The following is a 14,627-nucleotide window of genomic DNA, read 5'->3' as shown; positions in this document are numbered from 1 at the left end:
AACCCCACCCCACTCCCGCTCTGCCCCACCCCTCCCCACGGCCCCAACTAGTTTACCTGTGCCGGCTGCCACTGCCTAGCATCACAATCCTGCGAGACCCACAATACTCTTACAATGCACCCCTGTCCTGACTTACACACACATTGCTATATATAAGTTTTGGCACATTTGGGACCTTTCAGATACCACTTCTTTGCCCTAGAATCTCACCTACTCAAACAAATACTGTACTCTTAAAAATGCATGGATCACATCGTATTTTAGTAGGGCACTGAATCAGCGCCTCTATTTTTAGAAAGACCTTTCACAAGGTTAACAGGTCTGCTCCAGAGACTGCTTAACCTACTAGGTTTCAAATTCTCGAAGGGTTAACTCAGATATTCATCCCTCCAAGCTCAATTATATGAGTTTCATTGATTATAATAATAATAAATCCTGCTGGTACCTGCCCCAGGGTATTTAACGTAAATAGATTATACAAATGTCTTTTATCTGCGATCCTAAGGACATTTACAAATCACTTTTCATGTGGTAAAATGGGATTAAAGCTCGTCAAAGAAATGTCACAACTGCACTCTGTGTGTTGTACAAAAGAGGTCATGATGATACATGGGTAAACTATTAGTCCCTTTAGCACAAGCTACAAAAAAATGTTACATTAAGGCTACAGGTCGCAACCTCAATTACAGTATTTCTTTAGCATGCCGAAGCGTTTACGTTTAGTGCATTAAACTATTACACGGCTGCCAGCGGCAGCGTAACAATGTATTGCTCTAAACTGAAACACTGCTCTATGTTGAAAGAATATTGTTATTCTTTAACATGCGGAAACGTTTCAGTTAGTGCATTAGTCAGTATAAAACAATGAGTGGCATTTATTAGAAGTGATTTCCTCTAAACATGAACTGCTTTTGCCCTTACCCCACCAATTTAACGACTATACCGCTATACAATAAAAACAAAGGGGCATATTATCAATGCTGGCGATATGCTATTTTCGCCGCTTTAGCAGCCGTTTTCGGCCGCTAAGCGGCGATAATACTATCGCCCAATTAGCAAGCTGTCGCTAACTGATGTTAGCAACAGCTTTGAAGCGATAGCGAGCAGTTTGGGGCCCGCTTTGCATGTTAATGACCTGCAAAGTGGGTGTTCCCAAACCCGTTAGCGACTGAAAGCAGTCGCTAATGTCGCTAACGCCTATTAGCAAGGCAGGCTTAGCGATGGCCATATTCGTGCTAAGCGCGAATATCGCCAAAAACTAACACCTGCCCAGGCCAGTTCTTAGCCATTTTATCCAATGGGAGGTGGATAACATGGCTAAGACCATTTAGTCGCTAATGCGTGAATATCGCTGTATTCTCAGCGATATTCACGCTATCGCCGGAAAAATTATCGCTTTGGAGATAAACGTAGCTAATAGCACGTTATCTCAGCGATAATTTCCGGCGATGCTTAGCGATACAAAAATCGTTGCTAAGCCTAGTTAGCGATAAATATCGCTAATCGTTGGTAATATGCCCCAAAGTGATTTATCATGTGAACCTTATATGTGGCCTAGGTTGCGAGGCTAGATGGAGCAATGTTGTAGTCCTGGGATATTTGAAGATGCTCTATTAATCCCAACTTCTCTCTTGACCAAACTGTGTAATCCTAGGCAATTGCCTTATTTCATTGTGCCTCTTTGTGTTTAGCATCACATTTGGTTAGATGGTAAGGGACAAAGAGGCACAGTGAAATAAGGTAATTGGCTAGGATCACACAATGCGATGATAAAAGTCTAAGAAGCATAGTGAAATGTGGCAATTGCCTTGGATCAAGTAATTTGGTCAAGCGGGGATAACACGTTTCTTAGTTTCACATAGGCCTGAGCACAATTGTTATTACATCGGTGCAGTAGGCATAAATTTGGTAAAATCACATAACAAAATTTACCAGACATTACCAAGATCATGGCATTACGCCACATCGTATAATTTCTGAGAAACATTTTAACATGAGATGTACCATCATTTATAACATGGGCAGCATTTCGGGTAGAACTTTTACCCTAGTGGACTGTTTGGATACTTTTTTAGCTCAAAACTACAAATACTAATATGAGTGGCAGTGTTTTGAATGTGAGCTGCAGTGCCTTTAACGTGGACAGTGAACAAACATTTCAGATAGATTTTTTCCCTAGCAGACAGTTTGAGTAATTTTTGAGCAGAAAACCTCTAATCGGAATGTGAGAGACAGCGTTCTTGATGTGAGCGACCATACAACTCGAAATCACATTTCTTAGTTGAATTTTTAACCAAACTGACAGGACAATATTTTGAGTGCAAGATGCATTTCAAATGATTGCACTTAATTTTGTGTAATTCTGCATAATAATACTACAGCAAATTACGCAAGTTTCGCACACCCTTAGGTGGAAGCAGTGCTAAAGCAAAGGATCACTGAATTGACTTGAGTTTGAATTTTCTTGTTTCTTTAGCTCATTATAATCTGCCACTTTGTTTCAGTTTACTACTGCCATGCAAGGTGACAGTCTACAGGAGTGTTTCTTAAACTGCTGCTGCATACCCCTGGTGTTCACAATGCCTACTCAAGGCATTCGCAATTGTTTTGAAAAGTAAATATTAGTAGATCAAAAAGTACTTATACATAAAAAAAATCAAACTATGCAAATGTGAAAGAATTTCAAATTGAATGCAAAAAATAAAATTGCAATCCTTATCAAATTCAAATTTCAAAGCTTTATTCGACATTTGTCATAAAAGCATCCTCCTAACCCTAATACAATAAATAGTATGTCTAAAAAAATTCCCTAAAACACATATTAAACAGTGACAGTCGAATGCTATGCATATAAAAAAATACAATTACATTTGTCTTAATTCATGAAAATCTTGGCAATTCATATAACCGAATGGGTAAATTGTGGCAACCAAATTCAATTTACTATATTTGACATAGAGTGCGAGTGCGGATTACCCACGCCCAAGCAAGAAATTTTGCTACGGCAACTGCAAATGGAGCTGAACAATCGGTTTCTAGTATTCTAAGAGCTATCGATTGGCTACGGGTACCAATGTTTAAGCACAGAGGTTTTAACCATTTACGCCTAGGGCTAGTATACAATGGGTAACAGAATAACAAATGGGAAATGTGCTCTACTTGATTCTTACAAAAATAACAGTGTTCATCCCACGATGGGGACCAGTGTTTCTTGAACGCATTCACAGGTAATGTGCCTATGCGGAACTGGAAATACAGTTTCCTGTCATATGGTCGTTCAATTATATCCCAATATAATTCACATGACGGGTACATTTTTATGTCCAAAAAACGAGATGACAATTTTGATTGGGATCCATTACAGAACATTGTTGTATACACCATTTCCCAATATAATTCTTTCAGCTTTGCTTTTGTAGGAAAGCTAGCCACATCATTGGAGCCCCATAGATAATCCAGTTTTAGCTTTACAAGAAGTCCCCGTAGTTCTTTTAGCCATTCAATGCAATGAAAACGATCAAACTCAACAACATCTGCCAGAGCTGCAGCATAATGATTTAGCTCTGGAGTCACCATCAGGCGTCTCCAATATAAGAGTGGTCGTAGCCTGGCAATATCCTCAATGTTTTTCCTGCCGAGGTCCAATTTCAATGGAATTGTGGGTGTGCTTTGGGGGACCATTACAAGCCCTCGCAGGAATCTGTTTTCTGCACGTCCCAACTCTCCCAAATTTGAAAACCCCCATAATTCAGAACCATATAGACAAGCGCCCAATACTTTCATATTATAAATTTCAAGTGCACATTTTACCGGCTTAGTTAACGAGGCTCGATGTTTTAAAGCAACTACGCCTGCGAGCTGGTTAAACTTCAAAACTGTTGTATTTATGTGCGATTTCCACTTCATGTTTCCCTGTAGGATAATACCTAGATAAGAAAAAGCATCCACTTTCTCTAGAGGAATACCTTTATATTTTATTACACCTTTAAAAGTGGAATGTTGGTTTAGGCACATAAATTTAGTTTTCGTGGTATTCAATTCAAGACCCTTATTGTCACAGAATTCTCCAAAGGCGTCTACCACTTTTTGAAGACCGCTCGGTGTGCGTGAAAGTAAAAGCGTGTCGTCCGCAAACATGAGGACGGGGACACGGGAACCTGCTATGATTGGGGCATCACTTGAGAGTCCCTTTAGATGGTCAACTATGCCATTTATATAAATTGAAAATAATGTTGGTGCTAAGACACATCCTTGTCTTACCCCTCGTTCTACAGGAAACGGGTCTGTAACTTCTCCCTGCTTGCCCCACCTAATTTTAGCAACATTATTTTCATGGAGGCGAACTAGGAGAGTAAGGAGTTCCTGGCTTAGTCCTACATCAGTATAATGAAATTCCTGGACGCTGTCCGGGACACTGATGCACTGCTCTAATCACTCATACAGAGTGTAAATCCAAAGTTCAACTAGTTTACAGTCTGTTCAACTCAAATTCATAACTTTAAACATTGTAATCATGTATCAATAGACATTTCGAAACATTCTTGTTTTATTCAATTTATAATTCCTTTGAAGATTTTCTAGAAAAAACATTATATGTTGTTGACAATTCACAAGCATCAATGTTGAGCAGCATTGTTATATAGCGCATCCCAATGCATTTCGGGCAAAGTCTGGTGCCCTTCGTCAGGGGAATCTGCAGGACAATACAACATGGTTTTAAATCTCTCATAGCGGCAGAGGATACAGGGTTACACTAGAGAGGGGTCAGGATTGGTAGAGCATAACCTTGTTACATGCATAAACTAAACACCCGGAAAGCATGATCATTTAAACATCACATTCTAAGTGCGCAATATCACATGCTTAAACGTAGGGAAAAAGTGACAGGGGAAAATGTCCCGTGCTTGAGCCCTTGTGAGGGATTACCTCGTCTGTGTTAAACTCTGCTTATGACGTACATTATCTTGCCATGCTTTCAATGTACACGAGTGACACTAAGTGTTTTCATCATGCCATGCGTAACCATTAAAAAAAGCGGGAGTGATGTCTAGCGAGAGAGAAACTTTGTGAGGGACATGCATAAAAAACTTACATGCGCAAGAGACTTTTAATGCGCAAAAGACGTTCTAAGTGTCGGACGATAAACCTTCCCAAATCGAGAACCTGCGGGGGATAAATTAACCCAAACAGTTATGGTCGAAATTACTATTAATGTGCACCCGTGCTCAAAGATTGAAAAGCGATATTACCGCGTTGACTTCCTTGAGTGTCTCTCTGTGAAAAACAAAGAGTACGAGGCTATTACTTGTCTCTTGTCGATAAAAACAGAGGCGACTAGGTGTAAAGTCGGGGAAGTGTTCTTACCGTTATTCGTAGACGCGTGTGTTCATGCAAGTGCTCAGCAGTGCCGGTGTGGTAAACAACTAGCAGGAAATGACTCGCTAGGGGGAAGTTATGACCGCGAAAAGATAGCAAACACAAATGAAGGACTATGTCTTGGGCGCACCATGTTGGAATGGTACAGAATGTGAATCGGAACTGAAATTGAAGGCTGTACTGTGCGAAATGCCGTAAATAGGTCAGAAACAAAAATTATAAGGACTGTTCATTAAAATCTGCCACTGTAAGTGTGCACACTCTTTTTTATCACCCAAGTCTGATTCTTAACGCATTGGGACACTTGTACAAGAGTGGAGGACTGTGAGTTTAACACGCCATGTTGACACAGGGTGGGAAAAACATAAATGTTAGAAAATTAAAGAAAGTGACTATGTCACAGCAGAATACCAATTCTCGCTAAAAATAGCGTGGCAATCTAAATTCAGAGACATTATTATACAGAATGTTGCAGTTTGTGAGAAGTGGATCGTTATAAAACACCATTCGTACCCAAGCTGTTACAGGGACTTTTAAGTTAAATCTGCCACTGTAAGTGTGCACAATCTGTTTGACTGAGTTAAATGCAATACTCATTCACATAAAACATGCCAATTCGAACTTATCATTAAGCCCTGTCGGTATCAATGTTTGTAAAAACCAGATCCAATGTGACTCACGTTGGGACAGAATCTTAGCGCGGTCATGTTCAGTATTTGGTTCAATGGCTTGGAGAACCCCGAATCTCAATTGAGATATGTTGTGTTTCAGTGAAACCCAATGTGTTGCCAAAGGGGAAGTCGTGTTCTGTGTGCGTATTCGACTCTTGTGCTCTGTAATCCTTGTGCGCACACTGCGTTCTGTCTTCCCAACATAATAAAGGTCACAAGGACATTTAATGTAATAAACAACGAAGTCACTGTTGCAATTTGTTGTGTGTGAGAAGGTGATGGTTTTGCCCGATCTCGGGTGGTTCATCGTTTTCCCAGTGACTGCATTATTACAATTAGAGCAGTTAAAACATTTATTGAAACCTTTGTGTGTGGCCTTAGGTTTAGGTTGTTTCTTATTGAGAATCTCCTTTAAATTACTCGCCCTTTTGTATGCAAATAGTGGGGGAGCATTGAACATGCCAGCAAAATCAGGTTCTGATTGCATGAGAGACCATCGATTGAGAATGATGGATTTTACGTGTCGTGATTGGGTCGTGTATGTTGACACAAAAACTTCTCTATTGGAAGTCGTAGTCATTTGTTTCTTCTCAAGTAGTGACTCACGGGTCACTTGCGTAATTCTGTTTGTAGCTTGGTCTAAGACAGGGTCAGGGTAACCTCTCTGTCTATATTTGTTTCTGGCGACTTCAACCATCTGCAGGCCTTCACTATGCTCTGAATGGATTCTTTTGATGCGAAGAAACTGAGAATACGGGAGGTGTTTTTTCAAAGGCCAAGGGTGAAAACTATGGTACAGTAAAGCGTTATTCCTGTCAGTGGGCTTAGTATAAATGGAGGTGGTTATGCTTGAATTTGATAGTTTAACCAACACGTCCAGAAACGCTATTTGCTCATTGGAAATGTGGTGAGTGAACTGTATCCGGGGATTGATGTTGTTGAGCTGCAAAATGTTTTGTTCCAACTCATGCTTCGTGCCCTGCCACATGATGAAAATATCATCGATATAGCGCTTATATGTAAGCAATTGGGTGTTCCATTGGGGCTGAGAAAGGATGTGATCTTGTTCATATTTCATCATAAAGATGTTTGCGTAGCTGGGAGCTCCAGAAAAACCCATGGAGGTCCCATTGGACTGGAGGAAATAACAGTCCTTCCAAGTAAAGTAGCTATGGAACAAGCAAAACTGTAAAATTTCCATCAAGAAAATTTGGTTTGCTTTCACAGTGTCTGCTCTCAGGAGTGCCCATTCTACAGCCTCCAATCCCTCATTATGAGGGATGGAGGTGTACAGTGCGACAACGTCAATTGTGCACAATAGAATTTCTTTATTGTTGGGTAGGTTGATGTTACCTAGAATATTCAAAAAGTGGGTTGTATCTTGTGTGTACGTGTCTCCTGCTTGAACAATAGGTTGTAAAAACGTGTCCAAGTAACGTCCCAACGGGTCATGTATGGAACCGCACCCTGAGACTATTGGTCTTAGGGGGGGGTTTTGCAAAGATTTATGGATTTTTGGCACCATATACAGCCTTGGTCTACGTGGAAATGTAGTGTGTAAGTACTCTTTAGTTTTCGGGCTTATCCATTTCATTTCGAGAGCATTATCAAGGATGGTGTTCAAGACTGCCTGAAATTCATGGGTCGGATCTTTCGGTAGTGGTAAGTAAGTGTTAGTGTCAGATATCATAGTTGTAACCTTGGTTTCGTATTTGTCTTTATCCATGATGACCAGGGCTCCACCTTTATCTGCCTTAGTGAAATGTAAAGTTTGATTGGCCTGCAGAGAACGTAGAGCTGACTTTTCGCCAGCACTCATGTTAGGCGTTGAATTTGTCTGTTTAGGTAGTTTGGAAATGTCTTGTTTAACAAGAGTCTCAAATAGGTCAATGGTCTTGTGCGAGATGGGCGAGATGAATGTGCTTTTCGGTCTAAATTCTTGGTATTCTATCTCTTTTTCGGTAGGTTTAGTGCTGTCGATGGTAGAGAAGAAGTGTCTTAATCTTAATTTTCTAGTAAATTTAAACACATCAATTTGTGCATCAAGACTCTTCGCTTGGTTAGTGGGTACAAAAGAGCAACCTTTGTTTAACACCTGTGTTTGAAGTGGTGTAAGCGGTTTAGACGATATATTCACTACTAGCGATTCTTTTTCCTGCTTGGTTTTCCTGAACCTGCCGCCTCTCCTTGTTTGGTGTTTGACCCTTGAGGTGGTTCGTTGGAGGCTGGGCTTTTCGCCAAAAAAGCCGGTTGAGCAGTGGTCGAGGTGGTAGGGGGGTCTTTTTCTATGCTAACTCCTACTTTAGGTGGTGGACGCGTGGTGCGAGTGTCAGTGTCAGATACTACACTTTCCTCAGAGGAAGTTTTCCCTGGTTGACTCCAAGTTCGCTTTTGTGCATACACTTCGGCCCACGAGTAGACCTCGTCCAGCTTATAATCGATAGTGTCCCGGCGGAACTTTCGTACCTTACGTTCATGGATGTCTTTTGCATAGCCATCTAATCTGTTGTTAATCTCTTCTAACGTGGTTGTCAACACATCGCTTTCCATGCGTTGTGTAAGTACATTTTGTAAATCTTTGATTTCTGTCTCTAACCCTACTAGTACTTGAGATAACTCTTCTACAATTAAAAGAATTAAGTCGAGTGAACACTTGTTCAAAATGGCGTACCATTTATCCATGAATTTCTTATTCATCTTGAACAACATGGGTTTAATAGCCAGGCGTAATCCTCTGGGGATGCGGCTGGCTCGATGATATTGGATTAATGTGGTGGCGTGCAGGCGTTGGTTGACTTCGCGTCTCATGAGGTATTCTAATTGTTTTATTTGTTGTTGTACTGGACCTGCTGTGACATCAAATTTCCTGACCTCTTTAATGAGACCATATATGTCTGTCGCTTCTTCCGCTGAATAAACTTTAGTTTGTGCTTTATTTTCTGTCAAGTGTAAGATGTCGTCGAAAGTGGCCATATTTAAACTGTGAACAAAGTGGTGCAGTAGCTGTCTGCTGAGCAGTAAACGTAAAACAGAGGGATTAACGCAGCAGCGTTTGCACTCAATAGTCTAGTTAATCATGTACTCAAATATTCTGTTCTACATTCAATGGTTTTGACCATGGCGTGCATCGGTTAAAGGGGTTCTGCTGAGACCCTTATTCTGAAAGTATAATGAAATTCCTGGACGCTGTCCGGGACACTGATGCACTGCTCTAATCACTCATACAGAGTGTAAATCCAAAGTTCAACTAGTTTACAGTCTGTTCAACTCAAATTCATAACTTTAAACATTGTAATCATGTATCAATAGACATTTCGAAACATTCTTGTTTTATTCAATTTATAATTCCTTTGAAGATTTTCTAGAAAAAACATTATATGTTGTTGACAATTCACAAGCATCAATGTTGAGCAGCATTGTTATATAGCGCATCCCAATGCATTTCGGGCAAAGTCTGGTGCCCTTCGTCAGGGGAATCTGCAGGACAATACAACATGGTTTTAAATCTCTCATAGCGGCAGAGGATACAGGGTTACACTAGAGAGGGGTCAGGATTGGTAGAGCATAACCTTGTTACATGCATAAACTAAACACCCGGAAAGCATGATCATTTAAACATCACATTCTAAGTGCGCAATATCACATGCTTAAACGTAGGGAAAAAGTGACAGGGGAAAATGTCCCGTGCTTGAGCCCTTGTGAGGGATTACCTCGTCTGTGTTAAACTCTGCTTATGACGTACATTATCTTGCCATGCTTTCAATGTACACGAGTGACACTAAGTGTTTTCATCATGCCATGCGTAACCATTAAAAAAAGCGGGAGTGATGTCTAGCGAGAGAGAAACTTTGTGAGGGACATGCATAAAAAACTTACATGCGCAAGAGACTTTTAATGCGCAAAAGACGTTCTAAGTGTCGGACGATAAACCTTCCCAAATCGAGAACCTGCGGGGGATAAATTAACCCAAACAGTTATGGTCGAAATTACTATTAATGTGCACCCGTGCTCAAAGATTGAAAAGCGATATTACCGCGTTGACTTCCTTGAGTGTCCAAAGTTTCTCTCTCGCTAGACATCACTCCCGCTTTTTTTAATGGTTACGCATGGCATGATGAAAACACTTAGTGTCACTCGTGTACATTGAAAGCATGGCAAGATAATGTACGTCATAAGCAGAGTTTAACACAGACGAGGTAATCCCTCACAAGGGCTCAAGCACGGGACATTTTCCCCTGTCACTTTTTCCCTACGTTTAAGCATGTGATATTGCGCACTTAGAATGTGATGTTTAAATGATCATGCTTTCCGGGTGTTTAGTTTATGCATGTAACAAGGTTATGCTCTACCAATCCTGACCCCTCTCTAGTGTAACCCTGTATCCTCTGCCGCTATGAGAGATTTAAAACCATGTTGTATTGTCCTGCAGATTCCCCTGACGAAGGGCACCAGACTTTGCCCGAAATGCATTGGGATGCGCTATATAACAATGCTGCTCAACATTGATGCTTGTGAATTGTCAACAACATATAATGTTTTTTCTAGAAAATCTTCAAAGGAATTATAAATTGAATAAAACAAGAATGTTTCGAAATGTCTATTGATACATGATTACAATGTTTAAAGTTATGAATTTGAGTTGAACAGACTGTAAACTAGTTGAACTTTGGATTTACACTCTGTATGAGTGATTAGAGCAGTGCATCAGTGTCCCGGACAGCGTCCAGGAATTTCATTATACTTTCAGAATAAGGGTCTCAGCAGAACCCCTTTAACCGATGCACGCCATGGTCAAAACCATTGAATGTAGAACAGAATATTTGAGTACATGATTAACTAGACTATTGAGTGCAAACGCTGCTGCGTTAATCCCTCTGTTTTACGTTTACTGCTCAGCAGACAGCTACTGCACCACTTTGTTCACAGTTTAAATATGGCCACTTTCGACGACATCTTACACTTGACAGAAAATAAAGCACAAACTAAAGTTTATTCAGCGGAAGAAGCGACAGACATATATGGTCTCATTAAAGAGGTCAGGAAATTTGATGTCACAGCAGGTCCAGTACAACAACAAATAAAACAATTAGAATACCTCATGAGACGCGAAGTCAACCAACGCCTGCACGCCACCACATTAATCCAATATCATCGAGCCAGCCGCATCCCCAGAGGATTACGCCTGGCTATTAAACCCATGTTGTTCAAGATGAATAAGAAATTCATGGATAAATGGTACGCCATTTTGAACAAGTGTTCACTCGACTTAATTCTTTTAATTGTAGAAGAGTTATCTCAAGTACTAGTAGGGTTAGAGACAGAAATCAAAGATTTACAAAATGTACTTACACAACGCATGGAAAGCGATGTGTTGACAACCACGTTAGAAGAGATTAACAACAGATTAGATGGCTATGCAAAAGACATCCATGAACGTAAGGTACGAAAGTTCCGCCGGGACACTATCGATTATAAGCTGGACGAGGTCTACTCGTGGGCCGAAGTGTATGCACAAAAGCGAACTTGGAGTCAACCAGGGAAAACTTCCTCTGAGGAAAGTGTAGTATCTGACACTGACACTCGCACCACGCGTCCACCACCTAAAGTAGGAGTTAGCATAGAAAAAGACCCCCCTACCACCTCGACCACTGCTCAACCGGCTTTTTTGGCGAAAAGCCCAGCCTCCAACGAACCACCTCAAGGGTCAAACACCAAACAAGGAGAGGCGGCAGGTTCAGGAAAACCAAGCAGGAAAAAGAATCGCTAGTAGTGAATATATCGTCTAAACCGCTTACACCACTTCAAACACAGGTGTTAAACAAAGGTTGCTCTTTTGTACCCACTAACCAAGCGAAGAGTCTTGATGCACAAATTGATGTGTTTAAATTTACTAGAAAATTAAGATTAAGACACTTCTTCTCTACCATCGACAGCACTAAACCTACCGAAAAAGAGATAGAATACCAAGAATTTAGACCGAAAAGCACATTCATCTCGCCCATCTCGCACAAGACCATTGACCTATTTGAGACTCTTGTTAAACAAGACATTTCCAAACTACCTAAACAGACAAATTCAACGCCTAACATGAGTGCTGGCGAAAAGTCAGCTCTACGTTCTCTGCAGGCCAATCAAACTTTACATTTCACTAAGGCAGATAAAGGTGGAGCCCTGGTCATCATGGATAAAGACAAATACGAAACCAAGGTTACAACTATGATATCTGACACTAACACTTACTTACCACTACCGAAAGATCCGACCCATGAATTTCAGGCAGTCTTGAACACCATCCTTGATAATGCTCTCGAAATGAAATGGATAAGCCCGAAAACTAAAGAGTACTTACACACTACATTTCCACGTAGACCAAGGCTGTATATGGTGCCAAAAATCCATAAATCTTTGCAAAACCCCCCCCTAAGACCAATAGTCTCAGGGTGCGGTTCCATACATGACCCGTTGGGACGTTACTTGGACACGTTTTTACAACCTATTGTTCAAGCAGGAGACACGTACACACAAGATACAACCCACTTTTTGAATATTCTAGGTAACATCAACCTACCCAACAATAAAGAAATTCTATTGTGCACAATTGACGTTGTCGCACTGTACACCTCCATCCCTCATAATGAGGGATTGGAGGCTGTAGAATGGGCACTCCTGAGAGCAGACACTGTGAAAGCAAACCAAATTTTCTTGATGGAAATTTTACAGTTTTGCTTGTTCCATAGCTACTTTACTTGGAAGGACTGTTATTTCCTCCAGTCCAATGGGACCTCCATGGGTTTTTCTGGAGCTCCCAGCTACGCAAACATCTTTATGATGAAATATGAACAAGATCACATCCTTTCTCAGCCCCAATGGAACACCCAATTGCTTACATATAAGCGCTATATCGATGATATTTTCATCATGTGGCAGGGCACGAAGCATGAGTTGGAACAAAACATTTTGCAGCTCAACAACATCAATCCCCGGATACAGTTCACTCACCACATTTCCAATGAGCAAATAGCGTTTCTGGACGTGTTGGTTAAACTATCAAATTCAAGCATAACCACCTCCATTTATACTAAGCCCACTGACAGGAATAACGCTTTACTGTACCATAGTTTTCACCCTTGGCCTTTGAAAAAACACCTCCCGTATTCTCAGTTTCTTCGCATCAAAAGAATCCATTCAGAGCATAGTGAAGGCCTGCAGATGGTTGAAGTCGCCAGAAACAAATATAGACAGAGAGGTTACCCTGACCCTGTCTTAGACCAAGCTACAAACAGAATTACGCAAGTGACCCGTGAGTCACTACTTGAGAAGAAACAAATGACTACGACTTCCAATAGAGAAGTTTTTGTGTCAACATACACGACCCAATCACGACACGTAAAATCCATCATTCTCAATCGATGGTCTCTCATGCAATCAGAACCTGATTTTGCTGGCATGTTCAATGCTCCCCCACTATTTGCATACAAAAGGGCGAGTAATTTAAAGGAGATTCTCAATAAGAAACAACCTAAACCTAAGGCCACACACAAAGGTTTCAATAAATGTTTTAACTGCTCTAATTGTAATAATGCAGTCACTGGGAAAACGATGAACCACCCGAGATCGGGCAAAACCATCACCTTCTCACACACAACAAATTGCAACAGTGACTTCGTTGTTTATTACATTAAATGTCCTTGTGACCTTTATTATGTTGGGAAGACAGAACGCAGTGTGCGCACAAGGATTACAGAGCACAAGAGTCGAATACGCACACAGAACACGACTTCCCCTTTGGCAACACATTGGGTTTCACTGAAACACAACATATCTCAATTGAGATTCGGGGTTCTCCAAGCCATTGAACCAAATACTGAACATGACCGCGCTAAGATTCTGTCCCAACGTGAGTCACATTGGATCTGGTTTTTACAAACATTGATACCGACAGGGCTTAATGATAAGTTCGAATTGGCATGTTTTATGTGAATGAGTATTGCATTTAACTCAGTCAAACAGATTGTGCACACTTACAGTGGCAGATTTAACTTAAAAGTCCCTGTAACAGCTTGGGTACGAATGGTGTTTTATAACGATCCACTTCTCACAAACTGCAACATTCTGTATAATAATGTCTCTGAATTTAGATTGCCACGCTATTTTTAGCGAGAATTGGTATTCTGCTGTGACATAGTCACTTTCTTTAATTTTCTAACATTTATGTTTTTCCCACCCTGTGTCAACATGGCGTGTTAAACTCACAGTCCTCCACTCTTGTACAAGTGTCCCAATGCGTTAAGAATCAGACTTGGGTGATAAAAAAGAGTGTGCACACTTACAGTGGCAGATTTTAATGAACAGTCCTTATAATTTTTGTTTCTGACCTATTTACGGCATTTCGCACAGTACAGCCTTCAATTTCAGTTCCGATTCACATTCTGTACCATTCCAACATGGTGCGCCCAAGACATAGTCCTTCATTTGTGTTTGCTATCTTTTCGCGGTCATAACTTCCCCCTAGCGAGTCATTTCCTGCTAGTTGTTTACCACACCGGCACTGCTGAGCACTTGCATGAACACACGCGTCTA

This window comes from Lissotriton helveticus, chromosome 9 (genome assembly GCF_964261635.1).
Source record: "Lissotriton helveticus chromosome 9, aLisHel1.1, whole genome shotgun sequence".
Lineage (NCBI taxonomy): Eukaryota > Metazoa > Chordata > Amphibia > Caudata > Salamandridae > Lissotriton > Lissotriton helveticus.
Note: the sequence above shows the minus strand (reverse complement) of the source record.